This window comes from Aethalodelphis obliquidens, unplaced genomic scaffold (genome assembly GCF_003676395.1).
Source record: "Aethalodelphis obliquidens isolate GAN/ISIS:26980383/991018 unplaced genomic scaffold, ASM367639v1 scaffold15, whole genome shotgun sequence".
In the NCBI taxonomy this organism is placed as follows: Eukaryota; Metazoa; Chordata; class Mammalia; order Artiodactyla; family Delphinidae; genus Aethalodelphis; species Aethalodelphis obliquidens.
In genome coordinates this window covers 25,198,611-25,215,815 of record NW_020837959.1, presented here as the reverse complement: position 1 = coordinate 25,215,815, position 17,205 = coordinate 25,198,611, and the positions used below count along the sequence as shown (strand labels likewise).

General features: G+C 36.5%; 1 long non-coding RNA gene across 3 annotated transcripts in view; it reads left to right on the top strand.

Annotated features, from left to right (window-relative positions):
- Positions 1-17,205, top strand: part of LOC113625446 (uncharacterized) — a 208,056-nt gene that overhangs the window by 178,588 nt on the left and 12,263 nt on the right. For 2 of the 3 annotated variants that reach the window (XR_003434680.1, XR_003434682.1), the window contains exon 3: positions 13,049-13,181. This is a non-coding gene — a long non-coding RNA (uncharacterized LOC113625446). Of the gene's footprint in view, positions 1-4,906; positions 4,969-13,048; positions 13,182-17,205 lie in introns of all 3 variants that reach the window. The other variant, XR_003434681.1, reaches the window with a different exon arrangement.

Sequence of the window (17,205 nt, the reverse complement as noted above, 5' to 3'; positions counted from 1 at the left end):
TCTGCCCGGACCGGGGCACGAACCCACATCCCCTGCATCGGCAGGCAGACTCTCAACCGCTGCACCACCAGGGAAGCCCAGGAAACACAAGTTTTAAATGACACAATAGACCAGATATATTTAATTGATATTTATAGGACATACCATCTGAAAACAGCAGATTACACTTTCTTCTCAAGTGCACACGGAACATTCTCCAGGATACATCACATCTTGGGTCACAAATCAAGCCACAGTAAATTTAAGAAAATTGAAATCATATCAAGCATCTGTTCGGACCACAACGCTATGAATTAGAAATAAATTACAGGGAGAAAAGAGTAAAAAACACAAACACATGGAGGCTAAACAATACGTTACTAAATAACGAAGAGATCACTGAAGAAATCAAAGAGGGAATCAAAACATACTTAGAGACAAATGACAATGAAAACATGACAATCCAAAACCTATAGGATGCAGCAGAAGCAGTTCTAAGAGGGAAGTTTATACCAATGCAATCCTACCTCAAGAAACAAGAAAAATCTCAAATAAACAATCTAACCTGACACCTAAAGGAACTAGAGAAAGAAGAACAAACAAAACCCAAAGTTAGTAGAAGGAAAGAAATCATAAAGATCAGAGCAGAAATAAATGAAATAGAAACAAAACAATAGCAAAGATCAATAAAAGTTCTCAAAGCTGGTTCTTTGAGAAGATAAACAAAATTGATAAACCTTTAACCAGACTCCTCAAGAAAAAGAGGGAGCGTACTCAAATCAATAAAATTAGAAATGAAAACGGAGAAGTTAACAACAGACACCGCAGAAATACAAAGCATCATAAGAGACTACTACAAGCAACTCCATGCCAATAAAATGGACAACCTGGAAGAAATGTACAAATTCTTAGGAAGGTGTAACCTTCCAAGACTGAACCAGGAAGAAACAGATGAATCACAAGTAATGAAATTGAAACTGTGATTAAAAATCTTCCAACAAACAAAAGTCCAGGTCCAGATGGCTTCACAGGTGAATTCTATCAAACATTTAGAGAAGAGCTAACACCCACCCTTCTCAAGCTCTTCCAAAAAATTGCAAAGGAACACTTCTAAACTCATTCTACGAGGCCACCATCAACTTGATACCAAAACCAGACACAGAAACTATAAAAAAAGAAAATTACAGAACAATATCACTGATGAATATAGATGCAAAAGTCCTTAACAAAATACTAGCAAACAGAATCCAACAACACATTAAAAAGATCATACACCATGATGAAGTGGCATTTATCCCAGAGATGCAAGGATTCTTCACCACACGCAAATCAATCAGTGTGATACACCATATTAACAAACTGAAGAATCAAAGCCATATGATCATTTCAATAGATGCAGAAAAACTTTTGACAAAATTCAACCCATTTATGATAAAAACTCTCCAGAAAGTGGGCATAGAGGGAACCTACATCAACATAGTAAAGGCCATATATGACAAACCCACAGCAAACATCATTCTCAATGGTGAAAAACTGAAAGCATTTCCTCTAAGATCAGGAGTAAGACAAGGATGTCCGCTCTCACCACTATTATTCAACATAGTTTTCGAAGTCCTAGCCATGGCATACAAATTGGAAAAGAAGAAGTAAATCTGTCACTGTTTGCAGATGACATGATACTATACATAGAGAATCCTAAAGATGCCAACAGAAAACTACTAGAGCTAATCAATGAATTTGGTAAAGTTGCAGGATACAAAATTCATGCACAGAAATCTCTTGCATTCCTATACACTAACAATGAAAGATCAGAAAGATAAACTAAGGAAACAGTCTCATTCACCATTGCAACAAAAAGAATAAAATACCTAGGAATAAACCTACCTAAGAATTGGGAGACTGGGATTGACATATATACACTAATATGTATAAGATGGATAACTAATAAGAACCTGCTGAATAAAAAACAAAACAAAACAAAAACCTACCTAAGGAGGTGAAAGACCTGTACTCAGAAAACTATAAGACATGGATGAAAGAAATCAAAATGACAGAAACAGATGAAGAGAAATACCATGTTCCTGGATTGGAAGAATCAATATTGTGAAAATGAGTATACTACCCAAAGCAATCTACAGATTCAATGCAATTCCTATCAAATTACCAGTGGCATTTTTTACAGAACTAGAACAAAAAAATCTTAAAATTTGTATGGAGACACAGAAGACTCCGAATAGCCAAAGCAATCTTGAGGGAAGAAACCAGAGCTGGAGAAGTCAGGCTCCCTGACTTCAGACTATACTACAAAGCTACAGTAATCAAGACAATATCGTACTGGTACAAAAACAGAAATATAGATCAATGGAACAGGATAGAAAGCCCAGAGATAAAACCATGCACCTATGGTCAACTAATCTATGACAAAGGAGGCGAGGATATACAATGGGGAAAAGACAGAGTCTTTAATAAATTCAGCTGGGAAATTCAACTGGACAGCTACATGTAAAAGAATGAAATTAGAACACTCCCTAACCCATACACAAAAATAAACTCAAAATGGATTAAAGACCTAAATGTAAGACTGGACACTATAAAACTGTTAGAGGAAAACATAGGACGAACACTCTTTGACATAAATCACACCAAGATCTTTTTGACCCACCTCCTAGAGTAATGGAAATAGAAACAAAAAGAAACAAACAGGACCTAATGAAACTTACAAGTTTTTGCACAGCAAAGGAAACTACAAACAAGATGAAAAGACAACCCTCAGGATGTGTTAAAATATTTGCAAACGAATTAACGGACAAAGGATTAGTCTCCAAAATATATTAACAGCTCATGCAACTCAATAATGAAAAAAAACAACCCACTCAAAAAGTGGGCAGAAGACCTAAATAGACATCTCTCTAAAGAAGACATACAGATGGCCAAGAAGCACATGAAAAGCTGCTCAACATCACTAATTATTAGAGAAATGCAAATCAACATTACAATGAGGTATCACCTCACACCGGTTAGAATGGGTATCATCAGAAAATCTATAAACAACAAATGCTGGACACGGTATGGAGAAAAGGGACCCCTCTTGCACTGTTGGTGGGAATGTAAATTGATACAGCCACTATGGAGAACAGTACGCAGGTTCCTTAAAAAAACTAAAAATAGAATTACCATATAACCCAGCAATCCCACTACTGGGCATATACCCAGAGAAAACCATAATTCAAAGAGGCACATGAACCCCAGTGTTCATTGCAGCACTATTTACAATAGGCAGGTCATGGAAGCAACCTAAATGCCCGACAGATGAATGGATAAAGAAGATGTGGTATGTGTATGTGTGTGTATATATATATATATATATATATATATATGTATACCATGGAATATTAGCCATAAAAAGGAACGAAATTGGGTCATTTGTAGACACGTGGAAAGATCTAGAGACTGTCATACAGAGTGAAGTAAGTCAGAAAGAGAAAATCAAATATCGTGTATTAACGCATATATACGTAATCTAGAAAAATGGTACAGATGAACCGGTTTGCAAGGCAGAAATAGAGACACAGATGTAGAGAACAAACTTATGGACACCAAGAGGGGAAAGCTGTGTGGGGGGGGTGTTGGTGGTGGGATGAATTGGGAGATTGGGATTGACACGTATACACTAATATGTATAAAACAGATAACTAATAAGAACCTGCTATATAAAAAATAAAATTAAATATCAAAATTCACACCCCCCAAAATAAAGGATTATATTTATTAAAAACCAAAAAGATTACATAGCATCCTTCAGGTTTTTAATGTGATTCTGGGAAACTCTTTGTCCCCAAGATGCCACATGTCTGAGCCTATGACTATTTGCCCAGTAGCTTACCATGACTAATGACTAGATGATACACTTAAGGAGATGGGCAAATCTTTCAGGCTGACTTTCTCCGATTGTTACTACCTAAAGCATCTGCTCTGATACTACTTCCTGTTAGTTATTGTCAATTTACTAGAATCCAGCTGCTTCCAACACTTGTGCCCGCCCATTGCTTACTCAGATTCTGAAACTTCACTCAAAATTCCCCCCGGGGAGCTCCTGGGGGCCTCTGTGAAACAGGGGTCTGAGATCATCCCTGTGTATGAGATGCTGCTAGAAAAACCAAAGACAGAGTTGCACATCTCCAGGAATGAAGAACTTCCATGTCTGAGGGGATCAAGCAGCTCTTGAAAGATGTACTCACTGTTAACCCACAGAACTGATCTGATGCCTTTGAACTTGAAACCAAAATGAACCAAGTCACATGCACTGTTTAAAATTCAGGGCACAGCATCTTGGGTGTTTTAAAACTAGGTGAGTGTACTCTTTCTGATCTGCATGCACACTTACTGGACTGGACTCTTCATCCCGGGCCCTGGGGTGGACCCTGTGGAGTTGTGGGAAATGCCAGATTGAAGAGAACTTTGTTATCAAAGATCCCTCCAAGTCTTGATCCCAAAATGTGGGATCATTTGAATATAAATTGGAAAATCTAGTGAAGTCTGAGTGGCAGTTGCATTTGAGCTGAGTTTCCTATGTTTGTTTTTTTTTTTTTTTTTTTTTTTGCGGTACGCGGGCCTCTCACTGTTGTGGCCTCTCCCGTTGCAGAGCACAGGCTCCGGACATGCAGGCTCAGCAGCCATGGCTCACGGGTCCAGCCGCTCCGCGGCATGTGGGATCTTCCCGGACCAGGGCACGAACCCGCGTCCCCTGCATTGGCGGGCGGACTCTCAACCACTGCGCCACCAGGGAAGCCCCTCCTATGTTTTTTAGAAACACTTTCTCATCGTAATTAATCAATGCTCACCATAGAAAATGCGGGGAAAAAAGCGACCTAAATCTCATTAGGATATGTCTCTTTTTTCTCACAAGCCTATTTCTTGCTTTCTATAGCTCAGCCAGCACCAAAGGGGCAATGTGAGGAAAATGAATGTCATTGAAAATAATATGCTCAGGTTAGTATAAATCTGAATTCGTTTTATGACTTTGGTCTTCATGTTTGAATGAAAAGATACATATTCTGCTCAACAGTGTCAAGTAAGGACATTGAATTTATGTCATAGATATAAGATAGAAGTATTTTCTGGAATAAGAGCCACCATTTATTTAGTACCTATTATGTGCTGGGAGAAATTAACTAAATCAGTTCCTAATTTGAACCTTGTGAGAAATGCTACCATTTTGTTGATGGAGATTCAGAGAGGCTGAAATATCTTTGCTGCTACAATACTACACTACACTATTTATCATATTCTATTGGCTCATCAGATCTGCAGACTTAGAAATAAAGCATTGCTCACAGAGACAAGTGGTCTCAGACTTTGGTTTCCCTTTAAATTTGCTTTTATTCCTTCATTCTCATTCATTTATCCTCCTTTTCAAAAATATTCACTGACTGCCTCTTACATGGCACATTTTACTGGGACAAATATATGATAATGATCTTTAAACTTTGAAGAAGATCATAATTCCCTGGGATACATGTTAAAAATGCAAACACACAGGCTCTAGACCTACTATATTAGACTTCTGGGAGGAGGAGAGGAACTGAAGCCAGTGAACATTTATGTATTGTTAGCAAACTCTTAGGTGATTACAGATTACTGTTACAGGAGTAACATAATCTCTTAAGTATCAGATAAAGAAAGATTTTATTAACAAACATTTTGAAATCTCATAAGCCAGTTAATTTTACCACAAGTCATAGGATGCTACAATATTTCATTTCTTATAATACACAAATTTATGCTAATTTCTCTTCTTGGTGAACTCCTAAGCTGGTAGCCTTGGTGTGTCAATTAAGCCCTCTAAAAATCTCATTGCTAGAAGAGAGAAAAACCATGTTACCCATAATTTAATAAGAATCAGATTTGCATCCAACTAAAGAACACTGTAATTCCTGTGTCTTCAAAAGTTCTTAGGGAAGAATAAACCTTTTACGGAAAATATTTTGATCTAAAGTTTTATATTCAGTTAAACTAGCTTTCAAGTGTAAAAGCATATATTAGACATATTCAGATATGTAAGGTAAGACGTGTTTACTAGTATTCTTTCTAAAAAATTACTTCTGTGGTACTGCATAAATATCAAAAAGAAATCCTAAAGTGAGAAAACATTACCAAAGCACGTGGTCATGCAAGGAAATCCTAAGGAACTACGTGAGGAATATAAGAAAATTATACAATTTGTGGTCCTATCTCAGGTTCTTATGTCAGAGGACCCAGATTTTCTCTCATTTCAGGTGCACAGGCTTACGTTCAGAAACTGGGTCTGAAGTTACGAATTTCCACTACAGTGACTCAAGTCACTTTTCCACTCACCAGACCTAGAGTTTTGTTTTGTTTTGTTTGATCATATTCCTCAGGATACACTTTATATGTTTTCTCATATATTTTATTCTTAGGGACACAGTGATTAACTAGCCACAACCATGGATCCTTCTAGATCAGAAACTGTTTCTTCTTTCTATTATAGTAATTGTTCCCATTTTTCCCATCTTTTCTCTGAAGGTTAGATGTTACTATCTGTTCTTTGCCTCTGTGGCGTTCTCTTGTTTCTACTGCAATCAGTGAATTCAACTCTGTGGCAGCATCTCCCAACTGCCGTCCCCAGCCTGTAGAGGACAGCCACCACTGAGCTCCCTGTACCCGTGTGTTTCCTAGTGTCTTCAGGAGGGAAGTTTCTGAATCCCCTCCATGGATTTCATTGATGGTTGCTGAATAGGTTGCACATAATTGATCCACCTCAAGATTCCCATCTCCCTGAGCGTCTGAATTTCCTCCTCTAAAGCATGCCAGGGAAGTTCCAGCATCTGAGGCACACTGAATAGAGGTCATTACTGAGACAGGGCTTCAGTTAACCAACCAAACTGTCACTGATGGCTACTCAAAATTTATACATTAAAACTAGACTCCCAGGAATTCCCTGGTGGTCCAGTGGTTAGGACTCCATGCTCTCACTGTCAAGGGCCCGGGGCTGGATCCCTTGTTTGTTGAACTAAGATTCCACATGCTGTGCAGCCAAAAAGAAAAAAAAAAAACCCAAAACTAGAATCACAGAGAGCACCGATGGCTTAATTCAAACACGTCTAACCTTATGTTCCATCATATTTGACCACCATCATCAGAAATCATTTACACCTGTATTCCCCAGATTTTTATTGAAATATATTAGCAAAGTTTTGTGAGCTCTTTAGCATATTCACTCTCTTTTTCCTAAGTGGTATATGTGCCAAATCCTTTCTCCCTCTGGGACATTCTGAGATCTGATTTTTTTATGAACCTGAAAACAGTGAGAAGTGGTAGAAAAAGTAAGGAAGGATAAGAGGCCTTCCCCAGGGAACAAACAACTAAAGAAAGGTTTTAATGAAAGGGAGGCAGTTTACTTAGACATGTGAGGAGGTGGCTGCTTCTAGCAAGGGTGATTTGGAGGGGCTGAGAGAAATGTTTCTCAGACTTGTCTGTGTCTGCCCAAATATTCCCATTCCAAGTCTAAGGATCACATTCCTTTCTGACCAGTGCCCATTCTTGTTATGGAAGACTTGGAGAGTCAGGCATTTAACTAGCTTGTAATTTTGCAAACCACATAATTAAATTTGGCATTTTATCCTTAGCCATGGTGGCAGGCAGAACAATGACCCCCGAGATGTTCATGACCTCATGGTCAGAACTTGTGAATTTGTTACCTTACATGCCAAATGGACTTTAGAGATGTGACTAAGTTAATAATCTTGAGATGTAGAGATTATTCAGGATTATTCAGATAGACCCACTGTAATCACAAGAGTCTTATAAGTGAAAGAGGGAAGCATGAAAGTCAAGGTCAGAGTCAGAAAGAGAGATCTGAGATGCTTCTGGCTGGTTATCAAGAAGAATGTGGCCATGTACCAGAAATATAAGTGGTCTCTAGAAGCTAGAAAGGCAAGGAAATGTATTTTCCCTAGAGTTTCCAGAAAGAACACAACCCTGATGACACAAATTGACTTTTTTTAAATTGAAGTACAGTTGATATATGACATTATTTTAGTTTCAGGTGTATAGCATAGTGATTCAGTATTTTTATAGATTATAAAAAGTTTTATAGACTATTAAAAGTTTTTACAAAATAATGGCTATAATTCCCTTTGCTGTAAAATATAACTTTGTTGCTCTTCTATTTTACATATAGTAGTTTGTATCTCTTAATCCCATACCCCTATCTTGCCCCTCCCCCTTCCCTCCCCCACTGGTAACCACAGTCTGTTTCTGTCTTGCTCTATATATTCCTTTGCTTTATTTTTTAGATTCCACATCAAGTGATATCATACAGTGTTTGTCTTTTTCTGTCTGACTTATTTCACTGAGCATAATATTCTCTAGGTCCACCCATCTTGCTACAAATGGCAGAATTTCATTCTTTTTTTAATGGTTGAGTAATATTCCATTGTATATATACATGCATATATGCATGGTCACTTGGGTTCCTTCCATATCTTGGCTAATGTTAAGTAGTGCTGCTACGAACACTGGGGTGCATGTATCTTTTCGAAATAGTGCTTTCAGTTTTTTCCAGATTCATATCCAGGAGTGGGACTGCTCAATAAAGAGTAGAGAAAGAATCAGAGGCATATGTAGAATAACTAGTATAAAATATAAACATATTATTTAGAATCCTGATAATAATTAATACAAGAATTGAAAACAAACATGGATAAATATGGGGCCACCAAGAGATGTGACACAAAATATTACAGGGGCTTGAGAGGAACTGGAACAGGGGAACTTCATGCTTTATTTAACTACTAAGAACCTGCTGAATAGCACAGGGAACTCTACTCATTACTCTGTAATGACCTATATGGGAATAGAATCTAAAAAAGAGTGGATATATGTCTATGTATAACTGATTCACTTTGCTGTACAGCAGGAACTAACACAACATTGTAAAGCAACTATATTCCAATTAAAAAAAAAAAAGAAAAATGGGGTTTTCTAAGTGTGCTACTTGAAGTTGATATGCATTTTTATTTTAATTTAATAAAAAATGAATCTGAATTAAAATTAATAAAAATTAATTAAAAAAACAATATCCAGTATTTATTGAAAACTTTAGAAAATGTTCATAAGTGACACAAATTAAGAAAATACAAAATATAAAGGCAGACTCCAGTACTGTAAAAAAATCTGAAAAACACCAAAAAGCATAGAGAAGGTAAATTAAAATCATGCAATTCCATTATCTAAAGAAAATCATTGCTGACATTTTGATGTATTCTTTCATTATCTCTCACTTCTCTCTTCACTTATGTGTATACGTGCATGTATATGTATATTTATATACCATATATATATATATATAAGGGTAAATGCTGCTTTATGGATTTTTAAACTTAAAATACCTATTTAGAATTAAAATATTATTAGAAAATATATTTTAATGGCTACGTATTCTATGGTATTTACATACTCACATATACATCATATATATGTTTACAATATATATCCTCTATATCATATATATGTATATAGACATACAGATTACTTTAAAATTTTTAATATTATAAATAACACTGCAGTAAATTCCCCTGTATATAAATATCCATGTATATTTCATTGTTTCCTTTAGGTAAATCCTCACATTTATTTTTCATCTCCAAGTCTCCAATTCCTTGTGATCATTAATCACTGGCTTAAAATAACAGGTGTTTTCCCTTTCTACTATTTCCCCTGCTCCCACTTCCCAAAGCTGCCTTTTCTATCTTTCCCCCACCGCCATGTCCTCCAAGAACCTCAGAGTCAGTGCCTTCTCTGGGCATCTCACCTCGCTGTTCTTCCTGGCCTTTTTCATAGCACTGACCAGGATCCCGCATCCGTTCTGGTCTGGTCTCACGGCCAGTACCAGCCTGGCTTGCCCTGACTGTCCTGTCTCAAATCTTTTCCCAGGAAAATCAATCTCTTTAGAGCTCTTTATACAGCCTCTGTCTTTCAAAGGGGTAAGAAAAAATTTCTGGGCATAGTGCCAGCAAGAGATCTCACACAGACAAACCAGACGTCCCACCTTCACCTCTTCCCAACCCTCATTTTTCCCTTCCCAATACTTCCTGTTTTTCTGTAGCTATGAGACGAGAGACGAAACTGTCCCGTTTAATATGTAAGAGCTCCTTGACAATCACATGGCTATTTCCCCTGTAAATACTTTTTTTCACCCCCTTAAATCATTTAATTCTTTCTTGCCATCAGCGCTGAAGTTAAAAATCATACTGGGAAAAAACCCCACTTATGTAGGCAACCCCTCAAAGTTATTCACGGTGGAGCTGATCTTTCAGATGATAAAAAAAAATCAAAGATAGTGGCAATTCTGTTACATTCTAGACCTTGGGTTTCAACCTCATTCAGAGCAGTTTTTCAGCAATTTGTATTACTCGTTTTCATATAATCAAGCATGAGAAGAGATGTATTGGAATTTCTAGGGCCTGGATAATTATAATCACCTGCTTGTGTGTTCTATGAATTCTATGGGAGCAGAAAGCTCACTTATATCGATGGATCATCCTCTCTTAAGACCCAGGAAGGCACTGTGTGTACAGAGGTCACCACGGGGGAGGGAGGATCTGCCCTCAGCACCTGGGGGCCTTGCCTGGCAGGTGGTGCAGTGACCTCTGGTGGAACAGAGGGCCAAAGAGCCATTATGGTCTGCAAGGGACAGCTGGGCCGGAACTCTTGAGGACTTTTATTTGCAAATTCCTTAAGAAGCACATCCTGCAATAAAATTTACCAGTGCCACTGAGGATGTAACCTATTGTATATTTATTTCAAATTGATCACAGGGAGATCAGCTTGGTGCTTTGTGACCACCTAGAGGGGTGAGATAGGGAGGGTGGGAGGGAGATGCAAGAGGGAGGAGATATGGGGATATATGTATATGTATAGCTGATTCACTTTGTTATAAAGCAGGAACTAACACACCATTGTAAAGCAATTATACTCCAATAAAGATGTTAGAAAATAAAAAAAAAAATAAAAAAACATTTATATAAACACTTCTGACCTCATGCTTTTCTGACTCATTGCAATAGCTTTTTTTTTCCATGTGTGTAGGAATTTGTATATTTGTTTTTAAATCCTAACAAACGTTAATTAATTTGTTTACCTTTTATATTTCCACTTTCAAAAATGAAATGGAAATTGGCTGTATGAAGGGTATTGTTATGGGTTTAGATTAACAATACCAATATGAGTGTGTACAATACCAAATGATTAATAAACTTACCAACTCCAGCCACTGTTGAAGCATTCACTAGCTATGTGAACTGGCTGCTTATTCTTTCATTTTCTTCATTTGTAAAGTTGGAATGATAATAGTCACTTGCCTCATAGGATTGCAGTAATTACTCAAAGAGATAAGGCTGTAAAATTCTTAGTTCAGTGGCTGGCACATAGTCATCTGAGATAAATATTACTATTATTAGTTTTTCATTATTATAGTTTCATAATTATATTGTTATTAGACCTGTGCATGTCAGTGTGTTGACCAGCATCTCTACCCACACAAGGTTGTATAAACTTTTTTCAGTTATGTGTTTACCTTATTACTTTCCTGATTACCAAGAGTAATAATAATAATATATATTGTTTTTCACTTTATAGAGCATTTTTATATTTTATCTCATCCTCACTACAACAAAGTGAGCCAGATACTATAAGTTCTACATCCCTTTAATAAGTTTAAGTGGTTTACAAAAGTCCCTTCACTTATTTATCCGTATATTTTAAGCTTCCATTACTAATATCTTCTGTACTATTTTATGACCTTGCCCAACATTACAAGCAACGAAGTGGCAACACTCATATCTGAACACTATTCTTCTGATTCCAAATCTCATACACTCCGTTGCCTGTTGAATGACACTTGGCCATCCCAAAACTTGCCAACCATCTGTATCATGACCATGTGAAGTAATCGCAACTCATTTACTAACTTTAGGGTAGATCGCTCATAAACTCTCCCAAACTGGTAAGAACCTAACACTTTTAAAAGATCTCACAACATGATTTCACAACTTCCCTAAGTTCTGTGTTTTTATAAAATGACCTAAAATTACCTTTATGACAAAAAAAAATATAATTAGATTAAACTAAGTCCCTCATGCTTTAGTTTGAGTGAATACGTTGCATGCCAGATACAGAGACAAATAAAGCAGGTAGGATAGAAAAGTCTGGGCTGTGGAAAGAGTGTTGTTATTTTAGACCTGAAGAAAATGAGGGCAAGGGCCATGCAGAAATCTGAGAAAAGAGCACTTCTGGTAGATGGAACAGCAAATGCAAAAGCTCCAAGAATGAAGGACAGCGAGAAAAGCAGTGTGTCAGGAGCAGCATGGGCAGGAGAAAGTTCTAGATCAGTTCAGAGAGCCAAGAGGAAGGAGCAGATTTTGTGGGGTCTTGGGACCATTGGGTGGATTTTGTCTTTCACTCTGAGATGTGAAGACGTGGACGATTTGGGGCTGAGGTGTGGTATGATCGCGTCAGCTTTACAAGGTGAGAGTAAGGGACCGAAAGGGAGCTACTGCCTCGCCAGAGGTGACTTTCTCTACACCTTCACACTTTTGTATAGATCTTATTTCCTAACAATTTAAAAAAACAATTAGAACAAAATTGTTGATGGACTACCAAAAGCTGGCTTTCTTGACCTTTTAGAATAGTTATGGAATCAACTCTTCTGTATCTTACAGACATCCTGGATCTGTAAAACAGCAATCACACTACTTACTAAGTTAATGATTCCCTGACATCTTAAATATTTTACCCCTTATTGCTGTTTGCTTGGTCTACTGAAATCATTATTAGTAATATATACATATAACTATGGGTGTACACTTGAAAGTTAATATACATTACTTTTTAAGTTAGTAAATATTCATTTTGTACCATGAATATATGATGATCTCATAGTAGACAGTGAGGTAATTAGAGAAATTATCAAGTACTGCAAACATCCAATTATAAGCACTTTGAGAGTAACAATCATATCTACCTAATCTTTATGTTTCTCTGTCGACAGAAAAGCTCTTTGTATGCACCAAGTCTGGACCTATAACATGGAAGATTATGATCCACTAACCCTCCAGATGACAGAAGCAAAGGAAGTTAATTTGCTTGGGGTGAAAATAGTTAAGCAGATGTCATAATAACAGGTATGCAGGGGTAATGAAGAGTTTGAAAACTATCATTTTCTGTTTCTAGAAACTTTGGAGGCATTGACTTATTCCAAGAGAATTTTCGTGTCCTTATATTGAATTAATCACTTTCTACGTAAAACAGCCATGATTGTTTTCTGTCACTTATCCTAGTTAAGACAACTTTCTATTCTTCTGATAACCCATTTCAACGTTATTAGGTCTAAAATCTGATTTAATGACAGATACAGCACACAGGATTAAACCAAACTTTACCAAAAGTCAAACAGGTTTGATTTGTTACTCCTTTTATTTAAGAGGCAATTTCAAATATATGAATGGGCGATTAATTACAAAACACTGCTGATGATTTACAAAGCCATCTTGGTTATTGCCCAATACTTTGTCCTTATCTTTATAGAGATTGGTTTTTTTTAAAATAAATAATCTGATCTTATGAAAAGTATTTCAAATACCATGCATTTCTATGTAATAGTCATCTTATTTAAATGTTAATAAAATCTGTTTGCATGTAGATTAAAAAAAATCAAAACATGAAAATATCAAAATGTCAATTTATAATACAGTGTTACAAGTGGATTAAAGTATAAAATGGAGTCACAATACACCAAGGCTTTTTTACTAGTTTATGAAATCTTCAGTTTAGTGAAGCTTAAATCAAGACCTAAAAATATTTGGAATTGTGACTAAGTTACAAACAAATAAATGGTCTGCTCCCAGAGATCAGGAGTCTATTGGAATTACTGACTCTCCATGGAGAGTCATTCTGCACACATTTATCCTGTAGTTACAGGGTTGCAAACAGTTTCTGTGTAAGTTTTTGTCTAGACTTATAAAAACTTTCAATAAAGCCATGGAGACATTCAATTGCTTCCTGTCTCACGGAAAAAGCTGTAGGACCCAAGTCATGCTGCCTGTTATAGGGTGATTTCTGAGTTTGTGGCCTTTCTTTTAGTGCTTCATGTGAATCAAAGAAAGAAAACCAGGAACTATTACTATTAATAATACAGTGGAAGAATTGTCTAGAAAACTTGCATTGAACAAGATTTTTACCAACTATGAAAGTAAGCAAAGTAATTATTTTATCATAATATCCTTATGGAGCACAGAGAGAATTTGGTATTTATTTATTCATTTTGTGGTAGTACCTTCATAACTATACGAAGTAAAATTTCCATTGCAGTAATATTGAAAACATTCCAGTGAGTCTGTCAGTCAACTCAAAATATCTATCCTCTATAATATTATTATAACTTTTTCTGTGAGATATATATATATATATATATATATGTATATAGGACTGTATATATTTTGCTGTACGCAGGCCTCTCACTGCTGCGGCCTCTCCTGTTGTGGCGCACAGGCTCCGGACACGCAGGCCCAGTGGCCATGGCTCATGGGCCCAGCCGCTCTGAGGCATGTGGGATCTTCCCGGACCGGGGCACGCACCCGTGTCCCCTGCATCGGCAGGCGGACTGTCAACCACTGTGCCACCAGGGAAGCCCCTGTGATATATTTTAAGTTAGTATATTTTCAAGTTAAGATAACATTTATACCATTGAAAAACTTAACAGACAGAAGAAAATTATTTCTATATCTTGGAAGAGTTTTCACTTTATCTGTTGGACTTAAAATGTTTTTACTTTGCCAGAATTGTTACAATAGTTATAAAATATTCGAGTCTTAATAGTTACTAGGATGAGTTAATATGCCAATTTAAAATGCCCAGATGGATGGAAATCAGAGTTTAGAAAAGTTGGCTTTGCTGCTTCTTTGATCTCCAATCAAAACAATGTTGGGAGTGAGGATATAACAGAGGTTACAGAAGAACTCCTTAAACAGGCCTATGTGTAAGGAATGAAAACATAATCTGTTTCGAAAGGAGAAAAACTGTGAAAGTTTAAGAAGAATTTTCAGGTTAAGAACAAGGGCACGTACAGAATCAGAAAATAAAATTTTTAAATTAGGAAAGAAAAATAGTACAGTATGCTATGTAAAACTAAAAACACTTAGCTCATAAAACAAACCTGTGCAGGGCTGACTAAACTAAGTAGAGCTAGGAATGCTGAAAGCACAGTTCAGATATATTAACTAATACAAAGTAGAAAAATGTCTATCAGATGTATGATATAGATTATCTAAAAATGTGACTCAAAACAGAACTGCCATCCTTCAGAGGTTGGTCTAAACACCATCTCCATCCAGAAGCCTCTCCTGAGCTCATGTGGATTTAATCTTTTTCTTCCTAGTGGTTTATCCTAACTTTGATATGACAATTACTACTTTTTATCACGGCCCACCTCCTACACTGGACTGTCTCATATTTTTAAGTACTCTCCACAGCACCCAGCACTGTGCCTCTTATCCTGGAAGCATCTAAGTACTTATAGAATTGAAAAAAAAAATACACTGAAACTTATTTGGTACGTACTGTTACTATAAATTAGATGGTAAAAATTCTTGCTAGAATGTTCCTTTTCATTTAGAAGCACAAACTTTAAAGGTATTTTGCAAAGATTTTTTTCAGGTTCTTTTTTTTTATAGTGAGCAATAAAATGTTTCATCAATAAATTCTACTTTATCATTATGGCCTTAATATTTTAGCCAAATACATAATGAATGGTATCAATATAAAATACTTTCATACACTGACCACTGATAAATATAAGTCAAAATATGCCTGGATAAAATTATAAAAACAAAACACACTTATTATTGATGTCTAGATATACCTTGTGGACAAGGAGGTCTCATTAGGTGACATTTGTCAGCTTAATGAAGTTATAAAGGTCCAGGGTATGGCTGTCAGCTCTGAAGGCTCCGACACAGGTAAAAGACACATTTTTTTACCATACTATACCATGAACTAAGGACTCAAGAGTGATGTATAATATAGAATTCTAATAAATTAATTTTCAGTAATAAGTTGCAGCCATGCCAACTTGCTTGGATGGGCCTTCCCAATCTCAATTTCTCTGACTGTCCCTTTAATAGAAAACATGTTTGTTATCTTTTTAGAATCCCAATATTCCATTGGCTAACATTAAATGCACAAAGTCACAGCATATGCCCATGAGTGGTCATCCTGCCTTCCTATTACCTGAGATTTATTGGCTTCTCATAAAATCTTCCATAACAATGAAGATTTTGAGATAAACAGAGTGTAGGAAAAGTCAAACTCATAGAAACAGACAGTAGAGAAACGGTTGCCGGGGGGTGGGGGAAATAGGGAGTGATGGGTAAAATGATATAAACTTTCAGTTATAAGATGAATAAATTCTGGGGATCCAATGTATAACATGGTGACTATAGTTGATAACACTGTATTGCATAACTGAAATTTGCTAAGACATAGAACTTGAACCCCAAAGATAAATATATGAGGTGATGAAAATGTTAATTAACTTCATTGTGGGGATTCTTTCACAATGTATATGTATGTATATCAGATCATTATATTGTACACTTTAAATATCTTGCACCTGTAGCAATTTCCATCCTGGAATTATTAGAAAAGGAGAACAAAGAAAGAAGAGGTGTGAAGTGTGGGGAGGGAAGATTATGAAATAAAAAGAAAGAAATCCAAGACTGGATATATCCCCTTCCTCATTGTCTTCCTCTGTCCATCTATTTTCAGTACAATATCACAATGTATTTACATAATTATTTGGATTGTGTATTTCTAGCATAGATGCAGAATTTATATTGTATAAACTTTCCCTGGTGAAAGTTGATGCATGGCCTATTTTCTTGGAGCAAAAGAACTATTGCAGATTTCCAGGGGCAGCTTGGCCACTCAGAAATGAATGAAACGTCTTACTTTCTTAGGCAAAAATCCATCCCAGCCTTCAGCATATGTGAGTACAAACCCCACCACATTTATAGAAATATCCGTGGTTTAGTGAACGTGATGGAGGAGGTACAGATTGGAATGGCGGTTGCCAGGGGCTTGGGGGAGGGGTAAGGGGAGGGAGCAGTCAAAGGGTACAAAGTTTCAGTTATACAAGATGAGGTCTACTGT